The following is a 26519-nucleotide window of genomic DNA, read 5'->3' as shown; positions in this document are numbered from 1 at the left end:
AGAAAACATTTTAGCCAGTTGATGCAAACAACAAAAAGCTCTGATTTGATTATATGTTAACCTATTGAAATTTTCAATTTGAATCTGGTTTGCCTAGATCTGGTTCAATCACCTCTAATCTATTGGGCTTGTTTTATTGCTTTGTCTATTAAATGAACAGTGCCTTGACATGAATGACCTTTAAAAAAAACAATAAAATATATTTAGTCTCGAGACGAGAGGGATGAGGGAATGTACTGCATAAGTCTATGATGCTAAGGCACTATAGGAAAAATCTTGGTGGAAACGTATTGTGTTTGTTCCCACAATGTTTTTCACAGAATGTGCACAGTTTTTTCCTCTGCATACTTTCTGCTTCTATTATACCTATATGGAAAATGCCAGCATTTCCAAAGGTATAATTGACATGCTACGATTTACAAAAATGCAAGTGTTTTTAAAATCGCTGATGTTTTTGCCCAGCGTGGGACCCCAGACTAAAAGTGCGACTAGCCATTTAAAATCGCGGGAAATTACAAAAAAAAAATCAATCTTCAGAGCTTTTATTCCGTGAAGCAGACTATACTAGAAAACTGATGATCTGATTAATTTTTTTTACTTTTTTTTTTTTTTTTTTTTTGGGGGGGGGGGGGGGGGGGGGTTCTGCTCAGTGTTTTTTTTAAATTTGCCTGGATCAATACAGGAAAATACAATTGTAATCTTTCCTTGCAGTTCATTAAAGGGGTTGGACACTGAATTTTTTAATACAAAAAAAAAAAAAATTTTTCTTTCACCAGTGTCAATGAAAGAGTTGGGGATCCTCACCTAGCTGTGATATGTATTGTCAACACTTGCATGATACACAGTGAAACCTCTCTACAAAACCTCTCCTTTAAGACCCTTTCTCTTAAAGACTAATTTTTTCAGTGACCAATTTTTCTCCAACTATACTCTCTTCAAGCTGCCTCTTTCTAAGCAGATTACCACTTTATCCAACCAAAAAACGCTTTTTTGGCTAAATTGCTCACTGCATACCCCTTTGAAAAAACCAAACATTAGACTTATAGGCACAGTGACACCAATATACACTCACCGGCCACTTTATTAGGTACACCTGTCCAACTGCTCGTTAACACTTAATTTCTAATCAGCCAATCACATGGCGGTAACTCAGTGCATTTAGGCATGTAGACATGGTCAAGACAATCTCCTGCAGTTCAAACCGAGCATCAGTATGGGGAAGAAAGGTGATTTGAGTGCCTTTGAATGTGGCATGGTTGTTGGTGCCAGAAGGGCTGGTCTGAGTATTTCAGAAACTGCTGATCTACTGGGATTTTCACGCACAACCATCTCTAGGGTTTACAGAGAATGGTCCGAAAAAGAAAAAACATCCAGTGAGCGGCAGTTCTGTGGGCGGAAATGCGTTGTTGATGCCAGAGGTCAGAGGAGAATGGCCAGACTGGTTCGAGCTGATAGAAAGGCAACAGTGACTCAAATAGCCACCCGTTACAACCAAGGTAGCCAGAAGAGCATCTCTGAACGCACAGTACGTCAAACTTTGAGGCAGATGGGCTACAGCAGCAGAAGACCACACCGGGTGCCACTCCTTTCAGCTAAGAACAGGAAACTGAGGCTACAATTTGCACAAGCTCATCGAAATTGGACAATTGAAGATTGGAAAAACGTTGCCTGGTCTGATGAGTCTCGATTTCTGCTGCGACATTCGGATGGTAGGGTCAGAATTTGGCGTCAACAACATGAAAGCATGGATCCATCCTGCCTTGTATCAACGGTTCAGGCTGGTGGTGGTGGTGTCATGGTGTGGGGAATATTTTCTTGGCACTCTTTGGGCCCCTTGGTACCAATTGAGCATCGTTGCAAAGCCAAAGCCTACCTGAGTATTGTTGCTGACCATGTCCATCCCTTTATGACCACAATGTACCCAACATCTGATGGCTACTTTCAGCAGGATAATGCGCCATGTCATAAAGCTGGAATCATCTCAGACTGGTTTCTTGAACATGACAATGAGTTCACTGTACTCCAATGGCCTCCACAGTCACCAGATCTCAATCCAATAGAGCATCTTTGGGATGTGGTGGAACGGGAGATTCGCATCATGGATGTGCAGCCGACAAATCTGCGGCAACTGTGTGATGCCATCATGTCAATATGGACCAAAATCTCTGAGGAATGCTTCCAGCACCTTGTTGAATCTATGCCACGAAGAATTGAGGCAGTTCTGAAGGCAAAAGGGGGTCCAACCCGTTACTAGCATGGTGTACCTAATAAAGTGGCCGGTGAGTGTAGATGCAACTCTTTACTCCACACCACTGGACTGCAGCAACTAATAGGGATAGCCTAGCAGAGACTGTGAATAATGAATGTGTGACTGGTGAATAATGGAGACTGAGATGCCAAGCATGCATGCAAAGTCTCAGGAATTGGGTTAAAAACGAGATTTTAGAAAAGTTTTATGTATAGCACATAACAAAATGGGGATTTTTGTGGTGTTGTCAGGTAGCTTTTAAAGTTCAGATTTTGGCCTAAAAAATTTCAAGAAGTATTACCAAGGTTAGCAGTGAAAAATGAGAGAGAAGTCATGTAAAGAACCAGGAATGAGAGGGCTAGTCATGCTGGGATCCAAGAGGTGGAACCATGCTCTAGGACAAAAATTAAAGAGGACCTTTCACCACTTGGAGCACATGCAGTTTTATATACCACTAGAAACCCGACAGTACACTGAATTCAGCGCACTATCAGCTTTCACGTTCTGTGCCCCCAGTGAAGAGATATCAGTGGCAGTACCGTAGCTCTTCACTGTCAGAAGGGTGTTTCTGATAGTCAGTCAGGAATGCTCTTCTCCACAACAGTGTCTATAGTGATGTACTTGTGAGAGCGGGGAGGAACTGCCCCCCCCCCAAGTACTCGTCTATTTCATTTTTGATTCCCACTTCTATACATATTTGGAGAGTTAGATGTCTATATGACATACTGTGTGGTTCTTTACCTACTCTTTCATAAAATGAAAGAAATTTTTTGAGAGAAGTCCTCAGTAGTTGATACCTTTTTAACCCCTTCCCGACATTCGCCGTAATAGTACGGCGCTGCAGGGAAGGGCTTCCCGCAAACCGCCGTACTATTACTGCGGATGCATGGTGCGCACACAGAAACTGTGTGCGCACCATGCACAGCGGGTGTCAGCAGTAATACACGGCTGACAATGCCCCGTAACACCCGCGGTCGGAACCGGGTCCGATCGCGGGTGTTAACCCCTGAGATGCCGGTGATCAACATGACCACCAGCACCTCCGGGGTTACAACGTCATATGGTGCCGATCGGCACCCCCCGCGCCGGTTTCGGGGGGTGCCGGTGTTCGTAGGGGGCAGCCCGGGGTCTGATCAGTGACCCCGGGTCTGCCCCTTCACTTACCCCGTCCTCGCGCCTGGCCGATCCTGCCGTAAATGAAGCTGTCAGCCTGTGCGTCTACACAGGCTGACAGCTTCCTATACTCTGCAATACACGTGTAACACGTGTATTGCAGCGTATATCTATTGAAGCAGTGATCAGCCGATCACTGCTTCAATCCCCCATGGGGACAGAAAAAAAAAGTGAAAAAAAGTCAAAATAAAAAAGTTTAAATAAGTTTAAAATAAATTATAAATAAATAAAGCCCCAAAAATCCCTTTTTCCCCATATAAAATGTTTTATTATGTAAAATAAAGAAAAATAGAAAAAAACATTACATATTTGGTATCGCCGCGTCCGTAATAACCTGAACAATAAATTTAAAACATTATTTAACCCGAACGGCGAATGTCGTAAAAAAAAAACGTAGAAAACCGCACAAAATAATGATTATTCACCACCTTTCCCTTACAAAATGTTCAATAAAAAGTAATCAAATGGTCAGATGAAAACCAAAATGGTACCAATAAAAAGAAGAGGTCTTCCCGCAAAAAATAAGCCCTCAAACAGCTCTGTCTAGCGAAAAATAAAAACGTTATGCCTTTCAGAAGATGGCGATGCAAAAACAATAGATTTTAAAACAATCATATAAATGAGGTATCGCTGTAACCGTACCGACCCGCAGAATAAAGGTAACATGTTACTTATGCTGTACGCTGCACGGGAAAAAAAAAAATGCTAAAAAGCAATGCCAGAATTGATGTTTCCTTTTACATCCCACCCAGAAAGAGTTAATAAAATGTAGTCAATAAGTTACACGCCCCAAAATGGTGGCATTGAAAAGTACATCTAATACCGCAAATACCAAGCCCTCATATGGCCACATTGCCAGAAAATAAAAATAAAAATCTACCTTGTACAATGTGAAGACAAAAACCCCAAAAGTCGCCAAATCATTAGGACATAAGTGGCTGCGACTAGAAGGAAATGTGTAAGCGGTGCGAGCGTTTTCAGGGGACACCCCATATTTAGAGCTTATGAGAGAGCATACACCAGTGCTGACCCCCCAGTATGCCCCTCTTCCCCATCCGCGTCATAGGAGCTGGTGGGAAAATAGAATGGGATTTGGTGTACCCAATTTACTCCGCACAGCTTACACATTCACTTCGGGGTTACTAATGCTACTACATCACTTGATAAATACTTTGAGGGGTGCGGTTTTCAAAATGGGGTCACTTTCTAGAGGTTTCCACTGTTTTGACTCCTCAAGGGCTTTGTAAATGCGACACGGTTCCTGAAACTGATCACAGCCAGATCTGCCCTCTAAAAGCTCTTTGGCGCGCCTTCCCTCCTGTGGCTCGCTGTGCGTCCATATATTAGTTTACACCCACAAGTGGGGTACTATGGTAGTCGGGAGAACTTGCCTAACAAATTGTGGGATGCGGTTTCTCCTTTAACCCCTTGTGAATGTGCAAATTCTAGGGCTAAACGAAAATATTAGTAAAATAAATTCAAATTTGAAAATTTCACCTCATTTTGTATTAATTCCTGTTAAGCACTTATAGGGTTAAATTACTAGGTATATGTTGTTTTGGCTTATTTAAGGGGTGCCGTTTTGAAAATGGGGTGATTTATGGGGGCTTTAATACAAGGGTCTTTCAAAACCCCTTCATAACTGGATTAGGCCCTTTAAAAAATGGGTTTTGGAAATTTCTTGAAAATTTTGAATATTGTTGTTTCACTTGTAAATCTTATAATGTCCGTAAAAATTAAAAGGGTGACTAAAGTTTGATGCCGACATAAAGCAGAGATCTGGGACATGAGATTTATGATATAATTTTGGCGGTCTGACTATCTGTATGTAATGTACCTCATTTCAAACTTTATAAAATGCATATTTTTCAAAATTTCCACCAAATTTCCAATTTTTTTATAATTAAACACATAACATATCAACCAAAATTTACCACTAACATGAAGTACAATGTGTTACAAAAAACAATCTTAAAATCACTTTGGTAAGTTAAAGCATTCCAAAGTTATTGCCACATAAAGTGACACATGTCAGTTTTGAAAAATCGAGCTTGGTCAGGAAGTCAAAAAGTGCCATCGGCGGGAAGGGGTTAAATGGCTAACTTAAAAAAATTTTTTGATGACATATCGAGCTTTTGGGACTCTATAGAGGTCCCTTCATCAGGATGGTATATAGACTCCCGAAAGCTCGATATGTCATCAAAAAAATTTTTAAGTTATCCATTAAAAAGGTATCAACTACTGAGGACTTCTCTCAAAAAATGTCTTTCATTTCATATCCAGTGGCTAACACGGTACAAAGACATTTTTTCTTATACTCTTTCATAGTTATACATTTTGGGGGGCCTAAGTGATGTTTTAATGTTACAACTCATGAACTATTATGTGAATTTTTTGTAATATTTGTATCATATTAGATACAATTTTTTGAAACTTTTGTTTGCATTATCTGAAAGTTGAATAAAAGATATGCCCTATACCATACCAAGGGGAAAAAGCTTACAAACTCTTTGGATTTTCCGTTCTCTTTATTGAACACAGGGTAAGGGTCAGGCTTAAGTCTTCCATGCTTATAAGTTAAAAATCTCTGGAAATTCCAAGTAAATTGTCAACAATTTTTACGGCAAATCTAATTGGTCCAGTCATCTTTCTACGCCATGAACTATACCAGACAGCAAATATGCACTGAACTAAAACCTTTGTAAGAAACCATCATCCATTATTTAGTATGTGCTAGATGCTTGCATTTTCTTTTTACCCCATGTGAAAATAGTTAACCACATGGAATCAGTCCCACCCCTCCACTTTACAAAATGGTGAAATTAAGTTTTCCTACAGCTACCAAGGGACAGCCGTAAATCACCCTGGTAACAGAGTTTACATTGATTCTGAAAAAAGCACTTGTCCATATGTAACAACGATAACCTTTTAGAAGGTTTGGAAAACAAATCTGACACCCCATTAAAAGGCAAATGATTTTTTCTCCCGACAAGAAAAAGAAACTTTTAAAACATAGAAGCCTATTAATAAATAATGGGCCTTTTTTATAGGAAAGCCTGACATGAAAGCTTAAGCTATAAACTGTATCAGAGGCAGTATTTTGACTTGTGTGGCTTATTTGTTAAAGTAGTGAGATTGAAGCTCAATTTTATTAGCTGTACAAAAGATATTTTATTAAATGTCACATTGTAAATTGATTTTTTAAAAAGAACAGAAAAAATTACATTTTCTCGGATGTGTAAAGCAGCAAAAACCTGATACTTATAAAAACCACTAAACCACAAAGTGAAGCTAAGTCATTATTCCGAGACCTCTAGTAATATGTATGACATAGTTTCAACACAATTCTACTATTCCTTGTTATGTGTTTATATCTTTGTATTATTGTTTATTTTTATTGTGATATTTATTTTTGTTAAATTTGAATCTCATTAAATTAATATTTATTTTCTAATTATAATTTTCAATATTATGTATATAAAACAGGGTGTAGTCTTTATCTTCTGAGCTATATAGGTTGTTTGCTCTTCAGAGGTCTTCTATCAGTTTATAGGATTTATATGTCTTTAGGGTATGAAAATTGATCGTGTATGAGTAACTATATTTGTAGGGCTTTTTTATATATGTTTAACCCTTTCTTCTAGTATACAATATAAAATACCAAAGATGCTTACCGATAACAGAATTTCCCATGGGGTCATTTTTGGGTACAAGAGCATCTCTTTTGCTGACCAATATCTCTCTGGCCTGGACAACTGCAGAGACCTCAGTGACAAAGAGAACAATGGGCTTTAAGTTTCCTTGAAGGCTTCATGTGAATGGATCAGTTTGACACATTCTCAGCCCCCCCCCCCCCCATCTATTACTTATTTGGCTTTGTCAGAAATCACCTCCTCAGCAATCCCCTAGAAGTGAATGGAGATGAGAAAGTTTTCAATGGAACTTTCAAGCCCCCATTCTCATGATTACTGGAGTCCCAGCAACTGGACCCACAACAATCAGACATTCATCCCCTTCTCCTATTGATAGGGAGTAATTGTCTTTAATAGAAAAACCTTTTTATTGAGGTGTACTTGTTTGTACCCTTTTAACTGAAAACCTGTGTAGGTGGCAAAAAGGAGAATTTGGGAAGAGAACAGTATGAAAAAATGTTATCACACTCAGTTCTATTATTTTTTTTTAATTGTATGCATGTTCTTAGACTGGGTCCCCACGGGACAGAAACACCACAATTTGCCCGTGGCGGAAATGCCACCAAAAATATCACAATGTTGTATAGTACGGGCAAAGTAGACGGGTTTCTACTTTATCCCATGCGGTAAAAACTGCCGTGCAGACACGTCATGGTTTCCAAGAACGGGATGGTTTTGGAAATCGCAGCATGTCAATTATACCTATGGAAACGCCAACGGTTTCCCCATAGTTATAATTGTAACAGAAAGTCCGCTGAGGAAAACTCAGCGAACTCTCTGTATAAAGCACTGTGGGAAGAACCGTGATTCATTGCTGCTGCAGTTTTTTCCCACGGTGCTTTATTGCTGCGAGACGTCTCGTGAGGCCTTAGCGAGACGTTACTACTACTAGTAGTAGTGCACTGAGTTCAGCACACTGTCGGCTTTCCCGATGTGGGCCCAGTGTGAAGAGCTTACGGTCCCGGTACCGTAGCTCTTCTATGGTCAGAAGGGCGTTTCTCTTCACACTGGGCCCACATCGGGAAAGCCGACAGTGTGCTGAACTCAGCGCACTGTCAGCTTTCCGGCAGTATATAGAACTGCCTGTGGGCAAAATGGTGAAAGTTCCTCTTTAAAGAGGACCTTTCATGGTTGGGGCACAGGCAGTTCTACATACTGCTGGAAAGCCGACAGTGCGCTGAATTCATCACACTGTTGGCTTTCCCGATCTGTGCCCCGGGTAAAGATCTATCGGTGCCGCTACCGTAGCTCTTTACAGTCAGAAGGGCGTTCCTGACAGTCTGTCAGGAACGTCCTCCTCCACGGCAGCGCATATCGCGTTGTACTGTGTAAGCGGAGAAGAACGCCCCCTACCTCTGCTCACAGTTCTCGTCCATAGACGAGTATTATCAGGAGGGGAGGGAGGCGTTCCTCCCCGCTCACACTGTGCAGAGCTATAGGCGCTGCTGTGGAGAAGAACATTCCTGAAAGAATGTTAGGAACGCCCTTCTGACTGTAAAGAGCTACGGTAGCGGCACCAATAGTTCTTTACTAGAGATGAGCGAACACTAAAATGTTCGAGGTTCGAAATTCGATTCGAACAGCCGCTCACTGTTCGAGTGTTCGAATGGGTTTCGAACCCCATTATAGTCTATGGGGAACATATACTCGTTAAGGGGGAAACCCAAATTCGTGTCTGGAGGGTCACCAAGTCCACTATGACACCCCAGGAAATGATACCAACACCCTGGAATGACACTGGGACAGCAGGGGAAGCATGTCTGGGGGCATAAAAGTCACTTTATTTCATGGAAATCCCTGTCAGTTTGCGATTTTTGCAAGCTAACTTTTCCCCATAGAAATGCATTGGCCAGTGCTGATTGGCCAGAGTACGGAACTCGACCAATCAGCGCTGGCTCTGCTGGAGGAGGCGGAGTCTAAGATCGCTCCACACCAGTCTCCATTCAGGTCCGACCTTAGACTCTGCCTCCTCCGGCAGAGCCAGCGCTGATTGGCCGAAGGCTGGCCAATGCATTCCTATGCGAATGCAGAGACTTAGCAGTGCTGAGTCAGTTTTGCTCAACTACACATCTGATGCACACTCGGCACTGCTACATCAGATGTAGCAATCTGATGTAGCAGAGCCGAGGGTGCACTAGAACCCCTGTGCAAACTCAGTTCACGCTAATAGAATGCATTGGCCAGCGCTGATTGGCCAATGCATTCTATTAGCCCGATGAAGTAGAGCTGAATGTGTGTGCTAAGCACACACATTCAGCTCTACTTCATCGGGCTAATAGAATGCATTGGCCAGCGCTGATTGGCCAGAGTACGGAACTCGACCAATCAGCGCTGGCTCTGCTGGAGGAGGCGGAGTCTAAGATCGCTCCACACCAGTCTCCATTCAGGTCCGACCTTAGACTCCGCCTCCTCCAGCAGAGCCAGCGCTGATTGGCCGAATTCCGTACTCTGGCCAATCAGCACTGGCTAATGCATTGTATTGGCGTGATGAAGCAGTGCTGAATGTGTGTGCTTAGCACACACATTCAGCTCTACTTCATCGGGCTAATAGAATGCATTGGCCAATCAGCGCTGGCCAATGCATTCTATTAGCTTGATGAAGCAGAGTGTGCACAAGGGTTCAAGCGCACCCTCGGCTCTGATGTAGCAGAGCCGAGGGTGCACAAGGGTTCAAGCGCACCCTCGGCTCTGATGTAGCAGAGCCGAGGCTGCACAAGGGTTCAAGTGCACCCTCGGCTCTGCTACATCAGAGCCGAGGGTGCGCTTGAACCCTTGTGCAGCCTCGGCTCTGCTACATCAGAGCCGAGGGTGCGCTTGAACCCTTGTGCACACTCTGCTTCATCAAGCTAATAGAATGCATTGGCCAGCGCTGATTGGCCAATGCATTCTATTAGCCCGATGAAGTAGAGCTGAATGTGTGTGCTAAGCACACACATTCAGCACTGCTTCATCACGCCAATACAATGCATTAGCCAGTGCTGATTGGCCAGAGTACGGAATTCGGCCAATCAGCGCTGGCTCTGCTGGAGGAGGCGGAGTCTAAGGTCGGACCTGAATGGAGACTGGTGCGGAGCGATCTTAGACTCCGCCTCCTCCAGCAGAGCCAGCGCTGATTGGTCGAGTTCCGTACTCTGGCCAATCAGCGCTGGCCAATGCATCCCTATGGGAAAAAGTTTATCTCACAAAAATCACAATTACACACCCGATAGAGCCCCAAAAAGTTATTTTTAATAACATTCCCCCCTAAATAAAGGTTATCCCTAGCTATCCCTGCCTGTACAGCTATCCCTGTCTCATAGTCACAAAGTTCACATTCTCATATGACCCGGATTTGAAATCCACTATTCATCTAAAATGGAGGTCACCTGATTTCGGCAGCCAATGACTTTTTCCAATTTTTTTCAATGCCCCCGGTGTCGTAGTTCCTGTCCCACCTCCCCTGCACTGTTTTTGGTGCAAAAAAGGCGCCAGGGAAGGTGGGAGGGGAATCGAATTTTGGCGCACTTTACCACGCGGTGTTCGATTCGATTCGAACATAACGAACACCCTGATATCCGATCGAACATGTGTTCGATAGAACACTGTTCGCTCATCTCTATTCTTTACCCAGGGCACAGATCGGAAAAGTCGACAGTGCGCTGAATTTAGTGCACTGTCGGTTTTCCAGCAGTATATAAAACTGCCTGTGCCCAAACCCATGAAAGGTCCTCTTTAAAACATAACATTTGATAGTTGAAGTCAACAATGTGCAAATATATAAATATTAGAAAAGTCTTATCAAATGGAGATCAAGGGAGACAGAGGGGACCAGGCAATCCAACTGGAGTCAAAACATGGGCCCAGAGTGGGATATTATCCTAGTAACACTCTGACACCCCAAAATATGACTTGCTCCTTTACAAGAGCAGTCCCACTACTTTTCCTATTTGTGCCCTGAAATATCTCCCCCAACCCATTTTGTGCAGTTTTGGGTGCTCCTAGGGGTATAATTAAGGAGAGATAAATGGTCAAACTTGACCCAATGTAATAAGGGCTGTAAAAACAATGAGTATTTGCTGAGGGGGAAAAGATTGCTCAGTGTTCTGCTTTGGCCAGCGCAAAATGAGTGCTGATTCATGCTGTTTGTTGCTGACTGGTGTTGAAAAATATATATACATATATATATATATATATATATATATATATATATATAGTTGAATGGAGTTGTAGGGAAGAGATGGGGAGAACATTTTTATAGTTCCAAAATCTGCATGTTGATGCTGGCTGGAACAGTCATATATTGCTGTGCTCTGCCCGCTCCATGATAAATCAAGCAGAACGGGTAAGGGTCCTTTTACACAGGTAGATTTTGTACCGCTAGTGCCGTTGTGACTGAAAGATCGTTGATGCGGTCAGACAGGAAATAAATGTTTACTCATCTGCTGATTGATCGTGGCCAAATTTACATAGACCTGTAGGACAAAGTTAAAACATGACAATAAACCATGAGAATCTTAAATGGCCTTTCAGGGGGGAAAAAAAGTTTAACAATGTTCAATATGGGATAAAAAATTAATTAAGAGATACTCACGCCTCTATCTGAGCCCCACCACTCTACCCCTGAAGTTGCCTAGGTTCCCTGCCAATATTTTCGTCATGGTGTCTCTCAACATCAGGCAGTCACTGACTTGTCACTTGTAGAGGGTAATTGTCTGCATCAAGAGACACGATGAGCAATCTTTATACAATTTTGTGCCCCTGGAATACCCCTTTTAGGCCAAGTCCCACATGGGGTAAAGGCCATAGTTTCGCAGTGGCAGAAGCGCCATGGCAAAAACCATAGCGTTTTACAATCTCTGCAAAATGGATGGGATTCTAGTGAATCTCATCCACACGTTGCAGAAAAATACCGATCGATGCGATTTGGAAATCACAGCATGTCAACTACATCCACGGAAATGCCGGCAGATTCCCTATGGATAATTGAAGCAGAAAGTCCGAAGAGGAAAATTCTGTGGACTTTCTATGAAAAGCATTGTGGAAAATCCACAGTGCAATTCCACGTTTCTGCTGAAGTCGCTACCTGGGGCTATGTCCTTAAATCTGTTTTTGTAATTTCCCTTACGATATCTATTAACTTTGTGACAAAACAATCTTTTGTCACAAAGTTATAATTAAATAATGGCAAAATGCATGTATAGGGCATGGTATATGTCCTAGTGTGAATTGCCATGCCGGTCTACCTTATAGTAATCTGTGTGTTTTTATTTGGTTTTCCAATATACTTATGTAGTTAATGAGGAATCATCACTTTTAATTATATTATACATTAAAGGGATCATATCTTTCAAACCATTTTTTTCTGTCTAACATGTCGGAATAGCCTTAAGAAAGGCTATTTGTCTCCTACCTTTCGTTGTCTTCTCCGCCCTGCCGTTCGCCTAAAATCCCAGTTTTTGTTGGTATGTGAAAGAGTTCTTTCACAGCATTGGGGCGGGCCCCAGCGCTCAAACAGCACTGGGGGCGGCCCCAATGCTGTGAGAGATCTTTCCAATGCCGCCTCCATCTGAATCTTTTTTTACCAGTAATAAAGACAATGCAATGAATATGGTCCATACATAACCTGATATAATTATTATCGGGCGCTGTTTCTGTGGGTTTTATGTAACAAAAGATTGTTTTATTCACTGTGAACATAGTACAGATGCATTCGATGATATATATCTTGCAGTGTGTATTTTAGAGACATTAATACAGAAATGTCTCATCACAGACCTGATAATAAAAAATCTGGGATTTTGTACTACTTTACAATAGTGTACTTGACTCTAGGTAATAAAATGTATTGTTAGCCATTGTTTCGCCTTTGCAACTGGAATATACAATATTGTCCAAATCTATAATGTTATCATCTTCCATCTATGTAAATGAGTTACATTGCAGCAGATTGGTTCTGTGCAAGAGGCTTCAACTTCTTATTAAATCGGAAATGGAAATATCTACCAGAAACTGGGATAGATTTCATTGTTATCCCCAGCACTTCTCTAGACTAGAGGGATATTACCACTAACTCCTCCCTGCTATAGACCACATGGAATCTTATCATTAATGAATTAATTAATTTATTACCAAATAATTGAACAAATTATTAATTGGCTTGCTAACAGAACAATCACTGTAGATATATCTTATAGGTTTTTGCAGGAGAAGTGTGTGGCCACTGAAATTTTCTTCCAGGTATAACAGCTGCTAAGGGTTTGCACCCACTGGAACAACCCCCTTTATGCTCCATAAACCTCTAGACTGGGATATTAACTTCTTGATCATATATCAATCTCTTGACAACCCTAGGTTACAGGGATTTAACCCGTAAAGCCTTTACTACCCTAGCCAAGGATATTTGCAATAATCACTTCACTGCTCTAGTCCAGCAGACATCTTACCCTAGGCCACCAGAAACTAACCTATAAATTACCTTATAAACAACACTGTAAGAATAATAGGCACTAATGTTTAATCAGTGGTGATCTGATCTCAAGGACCCCTACTAGTCAGCACAGGGAAGGGGTAATGGTTCTCCAACGTATGTTCATAGCATACATAGCCACATTGATTCACCTGTACAGGAGCTTATAACTGATACTAGAGCTCATCCCTGCATAGTCAATTGATCAGGCTGAACAGGTCGAGCTGAAGTAACAGCCACTGCTGCCCATACAGATAAGCCATGGTTTCTGTGTTAACAATAAATGAGAACTATAATCCAGTCATGTGCTGATCTGCAGGGGTCTTTGAACTTCAAGCAAACATTGATGGTCTAAGAATAGGCCATTAATATTTTAGTCAGGGAATTACCCTTTGACTCAAAAGCACCCTGGAATGCCACAAAGATTATGATAAACCTCCTAAACACCCTGGACTGCCAGGTATAGAAGGTATTAGGGTATATACAGTAGAATATAGTACTAGCTATTAGCCCTAACCAATATATATTTGGATTGGCTGGAGAGGGGGAGCTTAGGTCAGTTATAAAGGACATGACAGTATCTGCTACAGCTATCAATGGCAATGACACCGCGAGATGTACAACAGCATATCAAAACTGTCTGCTGAAGAGAAACTGATACATTTGTAAATTTTGTGCAGGACAAAGAGTGGATATTTCCCTTTACTCCGCTGCTAAATTTTCTATATTTCTTTGTGGATATGCTAAAGAAAATGAGGTACAAACAGTATTCCTGCACAGCCATTATCTTTGTCCGTGCTTCCGAATTTTAATGCTAATATATTTGTTCTAGCTCATTATTTCATTGATTCCAATACACAGGGGAATAAAACATTGTGGGCAATACGGTGGCTCAGTGGTTAGCACTTTTGTCTTGCAGGTTCCATTTCAGCCAAGGCCAACATCTGTCAGTAATATGTATGTGTTTTCCCTGTGTTTTTGTGGGTTTCCTCTGGGTACTCCATTACTGAGATGAAATTTAGATTGTGAGCTCTATATGGGACAATGAGTAATCTAAATAAATAAAACATTCAAGAAAATAAATTGAAACCTAAGAAGATTTAATGAGCAAGGATGGGCGCAGAAAATGTCTGTATTTTTTGCTGTAACTACAAGCTGGGCATGATCACATTTACCATTTCCACAAGCATGATTATAGAACATGTTCAGATTGATCAGATCTAAAGTGTGTTCTCGTCTTGAATGTTTCATCCGCCATGCATGAAGGCAAAAGAAGCAGAAATAATATCCTATAATAATAAAAGATCTAATGGAAGTCTGTCAAAAATTAATTAGCTCATCAAGTCAAAAATATGCATTAATCAACATTAACAGTCTAAGTGGAAAAAACAGCTCAGAATACAAGTTCATTTACAAGCACAAGTCAAATAAACCAAATCACTTACTCCATTACTTAAGGTAGCATACTTCTTTTCCAGACAACTTCAATTATACAGATAATTGCGAGAGAATGGGATATTTCTGTCTTAGCAACGCAAAGTAGGAAAGCGTGCAAGTAATCTTATAAGTGACTAAACTCATATTACATGTACAGCACACAGAACTATACACATGACAGCATAGATTAAAAATTGGAGGTAAAGGATGGGTCTATAGGTTCTAGGTTATATCGTCATGTTTTGTGTATGGGTAGCTTTATAGCATGTTTTTCTCCCATGCCAGGCTTATACAAGTAATATGGAATACGGTGCAATAATATCATATTTTTAAATATTCTCATTGTTGGAAGATTAAAATTCTATCTGTACATTTTATTAGGATTAAGGAAGTATTTCTAGATCAGTGATCAGCCATTAAACATACATGAACATATATAGTCCATAAAAACATTCAACGTTAAGAGTGTATTTATAGTACCAAAGGAGCAATAAAATTTAAACATCCTGCGCTGCTCCAAGAAATTAATAAATTCCACTTATTGAGATATTGAATATTAAATATTATAGAAACGTGTACTTTCAAGTGAAAACCATTTTGTAGAACTCGATTTCAGTTCTAAATTAATCTTTTGCAGGCTTGGAATAGTAGTCACTTCAGCGGACACACCACCCACTAAATAAAATAATGTTTCTTTTGTGCATGGTGCTAGTTAAAATGACCCTTTTGATGTATGACCTTTTCTAAATATATGTATATGTGAAAGTCATCTGGTCCTTTAAGCTGGAGTGCTTACTTATTCTTTTACAACCCGGCAGAGAATAAAACTAATAAGTATTTCTACTTCTTTAAAGATTGATTTATTATCATTAAAAACCCCACACTTTTTCATTTGGAAAGCCATTTGCTCCATTTTGATTGCATATAAACAGCAGCTAAGGGTTAGTCTGGACCTTAACTCTCATTATTGCTTGCAGTTGTGTCCTGGGATTCTTAAGTCTATACTGATTACCAACAAATGCACCTTTAAGATTAGCAGAAGTAGTCTAGGGAGTAATGGAGCCAATGTAATCTGAGGCAATCCTGTGACGCCTCAGGTAATAAAATGAAGTATGACAATCAAATTGTCTTTGTGGATATTATTCCGGCAAATATGGAAAGCGTCACTGACACAACAAGATATAAGCACAAATATCCTAACAAACAGATAACATTTCAGGCTGGATTGTCTCTTCTCACTACCCAAATTATTTCAAATTAATTGCTTTCCTTTAAGACTGTGTGACTGACTTAAAAACTCCTTCTATTATTTATGATGTGAAGGCCGCCATGGAATTCAGTTGCCTTTTGTGAATGGACCTTTGTACAGACTGCTATAATTTAGAAAGAAAAGTAGAAATCATCAAAGTGAAGCTAATCATTAGTTCTAGGAAATTGAAATCTACCAATGCTGACTATTTAACCTACACATAGGGGGACCATTTGTGAAAACTGTTCCGCAAGCAACATAGTAAAAAATGAAGTGGTTATTCAGCAACCAATCCGTTCTTGGCTGTCAGCACATCCTCGACAATGAAAGAAAATATTTCATAGGCTGATGGCTTTCTATAGTTATTTTTTTAATCTAGTTATTGAATGGGTTTTACAAACTCCTCCAAGCAATGTTTATAATTGTAATAGTGTAAATATTAAAATATGAAGAATAGGCGATACACACGTTTGTAGATGTTCATTAAGGATATTCTCCAATTTAGGGAAGTTGGTAAACACAGTTTTAGCTACAGAAACCTATACTTACATGTATTATAACAAATATGTTAATATTGTATAAGTAAAAAATGGATAAACCATTAAACTTTGATGCTAAATTAATGTACTGTCAATTTTCTAACCACATCGGCTGGAAGTTTGTTTCAAGCACCGATTACTTATCAACTAAAATCAGATTGTGACTCTTTGTTCTTGTGTTTAGATTCTTATTAAAAATTCTTTCTCATATTATAAACCTGTAATTATCTTTTCAATTTTATTCTTGCGACCTTCCACTATATTTGTAGTCTGTCTTTGGACACGTTATATTTTATCTGTGAATGCTCCAGAAATGAATATATTATTCCAAATGGAGAATCACTAGGGTTCTATGCAGTGAGATCACAATCTTCTTCTTCTTCTTCTTCTTCTTCTTCTTCTTCTTCTTCTTATTATTATTATTATTATTATTATTATTATTAATACATTTTATTTATATAGCACCAACATATTCCGCAGCGCTGTACAACTTGTAGGATTTCAAATATAGACAAAAAGATACATTAGAAAGAAATAGTCACTTCACACAATGGGACTGAGGGCCCTGCTCACAAGAGCTTAAAATCTATGAGGTAGAGGGGGTGACACAAGAGGTAGCAGGGGCGGCATTGCTTATACAGTGCTCAGACAGTTTTGCAATAGAGGTTACTGTTAGAGATGAGCGAGTAGTGTTCGATCGAGTAGGTGTTCGATCAAATACTACGGTAATCGAAATACTGGTACTCGATCGAACACTACTAGCTGTTCGAAGTTTAAGGTTCGATGCAGAACCAGCGTTGATTGGCAGAATGCCAGAGAATAGAAGTCGTGCAATCGTGGAAAAGTCTTGTAAATGAAGTGGGAAGTTCTGATTATAGAGGATGTAAGTCTTAGGTCATTGAGTAAAGCATGGGTTGGGCTCTTTCTACTTGTTTATAACCCTAGCTGTACAGCCAAGCATTCCCTATCACCTGGCCACATTGTTGACTGTTACTTTACTAGGTATAAGAAACCCCTAAATCTTCCTCCTCTTAGTAGGTGTGTAGAGTCAGTATCAGAGTCTTAGAGTTGGCGCCTATTTTGAGAGGAGTTGGAATCAGAAAACAAATATAATGATTACGTTCAACTATATTATAGAATTTTTAGCACTTTATAATTTGTTAAATGCTTATATTGTTATATATTTACTTTCATAGAAATTCAACCACTGGCTTTTTACTGAATTAGCAGATTTTTACTGATTTTTACTTATTTCCAATTGGCCAAGGCAGTCTGCCATTTATGAAAAAGTTGCAATTGGAGCAGGAGTTGAAGTAGGAATTGGAATCAGGCTGTGGAAAGATAGACAAGGTGGAGTCAGTGTTCTGATCTAGCAACTCTACAGTCCTCCTTCTGAGACCCCTAACACAGACTTACCAATAAGACCTTCAGCTTTAATCTTAAATTATTATGCATGTTATTAGAGATGAGCGAACAGCGTTCGATCAAGTACATGTTTGATCAGATATCAGGCTGTTTGAGATGTTCAATTCGAGTCAAACACCAATAACCAGGGGAGGTGGAACAGGAACTATGACAATGGAGGCATAAAAAAAAATCTGAAAAAGTAATTGGCTGGCTAATTCAGGTGACCTCCAATTTATACGAACAGTGGATTTAATATCCGGTTCATATGAGACTGTGAACTATGTGACTGTGAGACAGGGACAGATGTACAGGCAGGGTTAGCTAGGGATCACCTTTATTTAGGTGGGAATGTCACTCACCCAGCTCTTTGGGGCTGTATCTGGTCGGGATCCCTGTCAGCTTGCGATATGCACGAGCTGACTTTTTCCCATAGGAATGCATTGATCAGTGTTGATTGGTCGAATGCCATACAGAGTATAGCATTCGGCCAATCAACGCTGGTTGTGCCAGAGGCTCATCTGTGAGGATGCGGAGTCTAATATCGGACCAGAATGGAGACTGCTGTGGACCGATCTTAGACTCCGCCTCCTCCGGCAGAACCAGTGTTGATTGGCCGAATGCTGTACTCTGTATGGCATTCGGCCAATCAACGCTGGTCAATGCATTCCTATGCCGAAGTGTAGCAGTGCTGGCCATGCGCTCAGCACTGCTACACCGGAGATGAAGCAGAGCTGAGTGTGCGCTGAACCCTGCTGCACACTCAGCTCTGCTGAGATGCAGCAGAGCTGAGTGTGCAGCAGGGTTAAGCACATCTCTGATGCAGCAGAGCTGAGTGTGCAGCAGGGTTCAGCATATCTCTGATGCAGCAGAGCTGAGTGTGCAGCAGGGTTCACATCTCCGGTGTAGCAGTGCTGGCTGTGCGCTTAGCTCATCTGCATCTCCAGTGTTCCGAGCTGAGCGCACGGCCAGCACTGCTACATTTTGGCATAGGAATGCATTGACCAGCTTTGATTGGCCGAATGCCATACAGAGCACAGCATTCGGCCAATCAACGCTGGTTCTGCCGGAGGAGGCAGAGTCTAAGATCGGTCCACAGCAGTTTCCATTCTGGTCTGATCTTAGACTCTGCCTCCTCACAAATGAGCCTCTGGCAGAACCAACGTTGATTGGCCGAATGCTGTACTCTGTATGGCATTCGGCCAATCAATGCTGGTCAATGCATTCCTATGGGAAAAAGTCAGCTCCCGCATATCACAAGCTGACAGGATCCCGACGTAATACAGTGACTTGGGCCTGTTAGATGCCCCCAGACATGCTTCCCCTGCTGTTCCAGTTGCATTCCAGGGTGTTGGCATCATTTCCTGGGGTGTCATAGTGGACTTGGTGACCCTCCTGAGTTGAATGGTGGTTTCCCCCTAAACGAGTATTTATTCCCCATAGACTATAATGGGATTGAGCGGCTACTCGAATCGAACTTCGAACATTTCACTGTTCGCTCATCTCTACATGTAATATACACACCCATAAGTATCAATTCTATCTTCACACTTTTGTGTCATCAGCAAATAGAGGTACCTTCAATACCAAACCTTCTCCTATGGCACTTGCATATATATATATATATATATATATATATATATATATATATATATAATAGAGCCTAAAAAGAACCCTTAGGTACAACCCTAGTAACTAGTCTCTTTTCATACTGCACAGCCTTAACAACAGTACTGTGATATCTAATGTTTAGTCAACTGCAAATTTATTGAACTATCGATGGATTAATTCCAATTTTCAATAAATTATGAGCAAGCTCTTTATGTGGAAATATATCAAAGGCTTTGATACAACACAGACATTGTCAAGGTAACACATTCATCCAAAATACATGAAATATATTGTTCTAGCAGTGAATAGATTAACCTTTCAAGAAATGGAGAAAGAGCAATCAATTTTAGCCAAGAGATTATTATTTAATATTTTGATGTAGTCTTCCTACATTGTAAATAATAATCATGGTAAACTGATAAGATTTGGGAGCAGATTGCATTCCTCACTTGAATGGGTTGTAAAGGTGACCGCTTGGTATCAGCATGCTGCCTGTCCACGGAGAAACTGTTTTTTTAGTGGGACACAAAGTCAGACACCTTGTTGAACACTATCCAAGGTGGTCCCAAACCTAATTCTAACAAAGAGTATTTATTTTTTATGGTCCAACCTCAGTTGTAAAAGTCTCTCCCCAAAAAGGTAGAAATAGAATAAAAATGTTCAGAAATTTTTTGAAATTTTTTTTTGAGAGATGAAACTTTCTTGACTTTCAGGTATTTCCCTACATTTTATACTGGTCTTAAAACTATCCAATAGTCCAAAAATACTGTATTGGAGACTCCAAAGCAGAGGAATTTCACTGTATTATACATGTGATAAGAGAAGGTGCATATCTGAAAAAGAATGTAGCATATGTTTGTCATAAGTTAGTCATATATGAAAATTACTAACATCTGCGAAACTCATCTCCTTTATTTTATTTTTTTGCCTGATGACATTACCATAACCAGATGTTTCATTATTTAAATTGCAAACTCAAAAGTAGATGATAAAACAAGCCTAATTCTTTAGATTTTGCTATGAATAATAACATATATTGAATTAATAAATTTCACCATAAAAATAAATAAAAACATTTCTAATGGTTCACAAGCCGTAGCGTGTAGAACAAATATTGAAGGAAGCCACAACTTTAATCATAAACTTTGCACTGTGAAAGCAAAAAAATTTCACTGAAACAATCTTAGTTAATGTAGCAGTGATGTATTCTATATATCAACAATTTTCAGTTTGCTTCAAACATTCAAGATATCCTTTATTACAGTGGTGGGCAAAAAAACCGCACCATTTCACAAAATGTAATGATTGTAGCAAAAATGATTTCTTGGCTTTTTTAATTTCTATCCTCTTCTCTACGGGATGACGACTATTTGGCAATTTTGTACATGTACATTTTGCACATTTTTGAGTCGATTTCGTAGTAGGAGGTATACATATCATCTGCAGGGACTCACTTTATACGCATCACATACATTTGACAAAATCCACTGGTGGGGCAGTTTTTTGGGCCGCCACTGTATTATACCCTCCATTGGACTAAAGACCAATAAAGCTAGTTATATTTGAAATAAAGATAAAATACAGATCCACCATCATAAACTTCTATACAATTTATATCTTTATTTTAATCCACATTGATGCTCCATAATTCCATAATTGATGTTCCATAATTGATGTTCCACAGCAGTACAGTGGAACTCGTAAAGAGGAACACGTGATGTAAAGTGCAACATATTTGCTACATGGGAAGCATAATAAATGTCCAGCAAATAAAGCAGTATAAAATTCAACATGACTCCTCCAATCTACTAACATCTGAATACCACCCATAAGAGTGTCAAATGAAACCTAGAAGTGCAATAACAATACATAACAGTTAAGCACTAGAGATGAGCGAGCAGTGAAATATTCAATATTTGTTTCGAGTAGACCCTCAATATTCGACTATTCGACCGAATATCGAAACCCATTATAGTCTATGGGGAAAAAATGCTCGTTTTAGGGGAAACCACTATTCGACTAATCAGAGTCACCAAGTCCACAATGACACCCCAAGAAATTATGCCAACACCTCTGCAATGCAACTGGGACAGCAGGGGAAGCTGTCCCAGGATTACTCCACTATCACAGCCTATCAACTAGACACTTTACACACTCAATAGAACCACTATGAAAGTGGAAAAATACTTGGAAACCTTCTTTCCTCTACATTAGTATGGACAGAAACACAAATTTTAAGCTAAAGAAACATTAGCATGCACCCCTTTAAATCACGTTGCCCATGACAACCACAGATGGCATAGGCAATGGGAAATCCAACAGCCCCCACCCTTAACTGTCATTGTTTATGTGTGATGTGGTGAGACCTCCAAAAATTACTTTTCTGGCCCTTCACGTGAGCCCTTCCAAATTAAGTTAGAGGCCCTTAAGCTGAGTCATACAAAAATGTACTTTTCAGGCCCTTGGGGTGAGCCCTTCCAAACTTAACTTCAGGCCCTTTGGGTGAGATGTGCCTTGTACCAGCAGAGTATTAGGCCCTTGAAGTCAATTGAACCTTGCACCAGCAGAGTATTAGGCCCTAAAAGTGAGTTGAGTCTTGTACCAGCAGAGTTTTAGGCCCTTTGGGTGAGTTGAGCATTGGTGGAGTGGTCATATAGTGCTTGTATCATCAAAAAAGTGAGTTGAGCCTTGCACCAGCAGAGTATTAGGCCCTTAAAGTGAGTTGAGTCTTGTACCAGCAGAGTTTTAGGCCCTTTTGGTGAGTTGAGCATTGTACCGGCAGAGTTTTAGTCCCCTTGGGTGAGTTGAGCTTTGTAGAGTTTTGTAGAGTTTCAGTAGAGTTTTAGTTATTGGCCCTTTGGGTGAGTTGAGCCTTTAACCAGCAGAGTATTAGGCCCTTAAAGTGAGTTGAGCCTTGTACCAGCAGAGTTTTAGGCCCTTAAAGTGAGTTGAGCCTTGTACCAGCAGAGTATTAAGCCCTTGAAGTGAGTTGAGCCTTGTAGTAGCACGCTCAATAGAACCACACTATGAAAGTGAAAAAATACTTGGAAACCTTCTTTCCTCTACATTAGTATGGACAGAAACACAAATTGTAAGCTAAAGAAACATTAGCATGCACCCCTTTAACTCACGTTGCCCATGACAACTACAGATGGCATAGGCAATGGGAAATACAACAGCCCCCACCCTTAACTGTCATTGTTTATGTATGTGTGATGTGGTGAGCCCTCCAAAAATTACTTTTCTGGCCATTCACGTGAGCCCTTCCAAATTAAGTTAGAGGCCCTTAAGCTGAGTCATACAAAAAATTTACTTTTCAGGTCCTTAGGGTGAGCCCTCCCAAACTTAATTTCAGGCCCTTTGAGTGAGATGAGCCTTGTACCAGCAGAGTTTTAGGCCCTTAAAGTGAGTTGAACCTTGCACCAGCAGAGTATTAAGCCCTTGAAGTGAGTTGAGCCTTGTAGTAGCAGAGTTTTAGGCCCTTGAGGCGAGTTGAACCTTGCACTGGCAGAGATTTAGGCCCTTAAAATGAATTGAGCCTTGCACCGGCAGAGATTTAGGCTCTTTCGGTGAGTTGAGCCTTTTACCAGCAGAGTTTTCGTTTTTGGCCCTTTGGGTAAGTTCACATGGAGGAAAGTGTAGTGCAATCTGGCACATATACACGTGCCGGCAGATGACGCGCTGAAAATGCTCCCATTCATTTCAATTGGAGTTAGGAGCGTATACGCTGCGTTATTTTGCGGCCGTGATTTTGCATCCGTGAACCCCAGTGAACCTTATTTTTCTGTTTGGAAGTTTGGATATTTTTGTAGAGTTTTTTGGTGTGTGATACTAAGTGCTGTTTATGCTATCCCTTTGCATAGTGTCAGTATTTCTGTGTTTCAAATTTATTTTCTGCACTTTACTCTGTGTTTCTCATATTCACCGTTGGACCCCTGTGGAGGGCTTTTTCTGTAACTTTTCTTTCCTCATAAATGTGAAATTTGTCAGGGGTTTCTGTTTCACTATTAGGTGAGTTATTTCTCCGCCTGTGTCTGCGCTGCACATGCTGGTACAAGGCGGGGATGGCACACCGGGAGAAGTAGTGACAGCTAGGGACGGCATAGCGATGTGCTGCAGCTCCATCAGGTCACGGAAGGCCTAAGTCTCCACAAGCCTGAACGGCAACATCTCCAGGGCCAGCAGTTTGGAGATGTGCTTGTTTAAGGCTTGGGCATGTGTGTGGATTGCGCTGTATTTTTGCCTGCGCTCAAACGCCTGGGAGATGGTGGGTTGCTGGGAAGAGGAGCATGATGGTGTAGGGGAAGGAGCGGAGGCAGGAAAAGGGGAGCATGAGAGTGAAGTCCCCAAACATGAAGTGTCTAGTTAGCTTATACACCTTCATTAATATGTTTCTAAAAACCATGTTCATTTTTGCACATTTTGAGGAGAACCATAGATCAATATATAATATTTGGATACGCAGTCCAAGTATTTTTTCTAAATTGTGTTTTTGCTTACATACCAGCAACATTTTCATGACATAAATAATGTATATGTACATTACATTCTTATACCAACAGAGAAAAGGAAATGCACTGCATTTACCTAGACCCATGTCCATACTAGCAAAACTATTTCAATATACTTTCTGAAATAGCGAACATCACCCTGGAGCACTTTGGATGCTGATGAAGAGGACCTTTCATGTCCTCCTACACATGCAGTTTTACAAACCGCTAGAAATCAGACCATGCACTGAATTCAGCGCACTGTCAGCTTTATAGTTATGCTCCCCCGGGATGGAGATATATCTGCAGTTAGTTCTGATTCCAATCTCTGTAAAACATCAGAAAGGCGTTCCTGACAGTCTAGCTGGGCTTTGAGGAACGCCCCACTGACAATACTCGTCCATGGCCCTGTACGATCAGTGTTCCTTACCGCCCATGAATTTTGCTGAGCGGCACAGAATGGTCCCCTTCTCTCAGTACAAATCTATGAATGAGTACTGTCCAGGAGGGGCATTACTCCCAACACAGCTCGACTGTCAGAAACGCCCTTCTGATGGTAGACAAAGATCATTGCCCAAACTAACTGCATTGATATCTCCAGCCCTGGGGCACATAACAGGAAAACCAATAGTGCACTGAATTCAATGAAGGAACAAACTTTAAATCTGTAACTGAAGTTTGGTGTTTATGTCAGTAAATCTGCAGGCTGCAGGCTGCAGGCTGGTAATACAATTTTGGAGACTGTTAGTTGTTATTTTTTACCCACGTACACTACTAAAGCTATCCCAGTGATAGAATTCATCAGGATACATAGAGCCTATTCATGTGACAGGAATTCCATTTAAGGGTGCATTCACACGGAGTAAAATGGAGTGTAATTTGGAGTGTAATTTTTACACGTGTAAAAAATTTACACGCGTTTTTTGGAGCGTTTACGGAGCGCGTTTTTCTACTCGCGTAAACGCTCCAAAAAACGTTCCGTAAACGCCACATGTAAAAAAAAAAATGCTCCAAAATACACGTGTACATTTTATACACGTGTAAAAATTACACTCCAAATTACACTCCATTTTACTCCGTGTGAATGCACCCTAAGGGTGCATTCACACTACGGAACGCCAGCGTGTATCACAGCCGTTCATGCCGGCGTTACAGCAGGGCTGCCGGACACTTCCCATTCATTTCTATGGGAGCCGGCATGCGAGCGCTCCCCATAGAAATGAATGGAAAAAAGCAGTCCAGTCATTTCTATGGGGAGCGCTCGTATGCCGGCTCCCATAGAAATGAATGGGAAGTGTCCGACAGCCCTGCTGTAACGCCGGCGTGTACGGCTGTGATACACGCTGGCATTCCGTAGTGTGAATGCACCCTAAGGCTGGTGGGCCAGACAAATGTTTGGTTAAAAGGGGTTATCCAAAATAGATGTCAAAAAAGGAAGAAACACCCTTCTTAGATCAGAAACGAAAACACAACGATAAACACAGACTATTTCAACAGCATAAAGTGTCAGTTTCTGGGAGATCAGAAATATATTTTATAAACATCTATCTCCTTTGTATCATGATAATACATTGATCGAAAATTTACAAAAGGGTTACCAGGTAGTAGCCAGAAGTGGTGAAACACTTGGATAGATTCTATCCCTCAGCAACATAACTTATGTGACTATAAACCCTCAGAAGTGATTTTTTTTTCTATTTTGGAGAGGATTTTGTGACTATCCTTCATGTCTAACAAAACTAGTAATAATTTGTCTATCAAAATTTTCCCTAAACTACCTGTCACTTCGTTTACTCTATAAGAGATACCAAATGTGACTTTCTATACGAAGGTTGCTCCACTAGGGAAATTTTAAAATTCCATCTATTTTTTTTTACAAACCTTGTTTAATACAAGACTTTGTAAAATTAATTATATTGACTTCTGCAGACATCTTCAACTTAAGGGGGTTTTCTGCATAAGCCACCTGATCACAGTCCTCTGGAGAGCTCCAAATAATGAGTATTATATAGTCTCATTATTGGGAGACCTATTATCTGGAAATCTATTAAATGGTCTCAACTGGACAGTACCTTTAGGCTAATGCCTTGTTCACATCTATGTTTGGTAATCCATATGGTGAGTCCGCATGGGGACCTTCAAACCCGAACAGAATACCAAACGCACTGGTAAGCGGTGTGCAGTGAAAGCACACGTACCCCATAGACTATAATGGGGTCCATGTGCTTTCT

Source organism: Leptodactylus fuscus, chromosome 2 (genome assembly GCF_031893055.1).
Source record: "Leptodactylus fuscus isolate aLepFus1 chromosome 2, aLepFus1.hap2, whole genome shotgun sequence".
NCBI lineage: Eukaryota > Metazoa > Chordata > Amphibia > Anura > Leptodactylidae > Leptodactylus > Leptodactylus fuscus.
Note: the sequence above shows the minus strand (reverse complement) of the source record.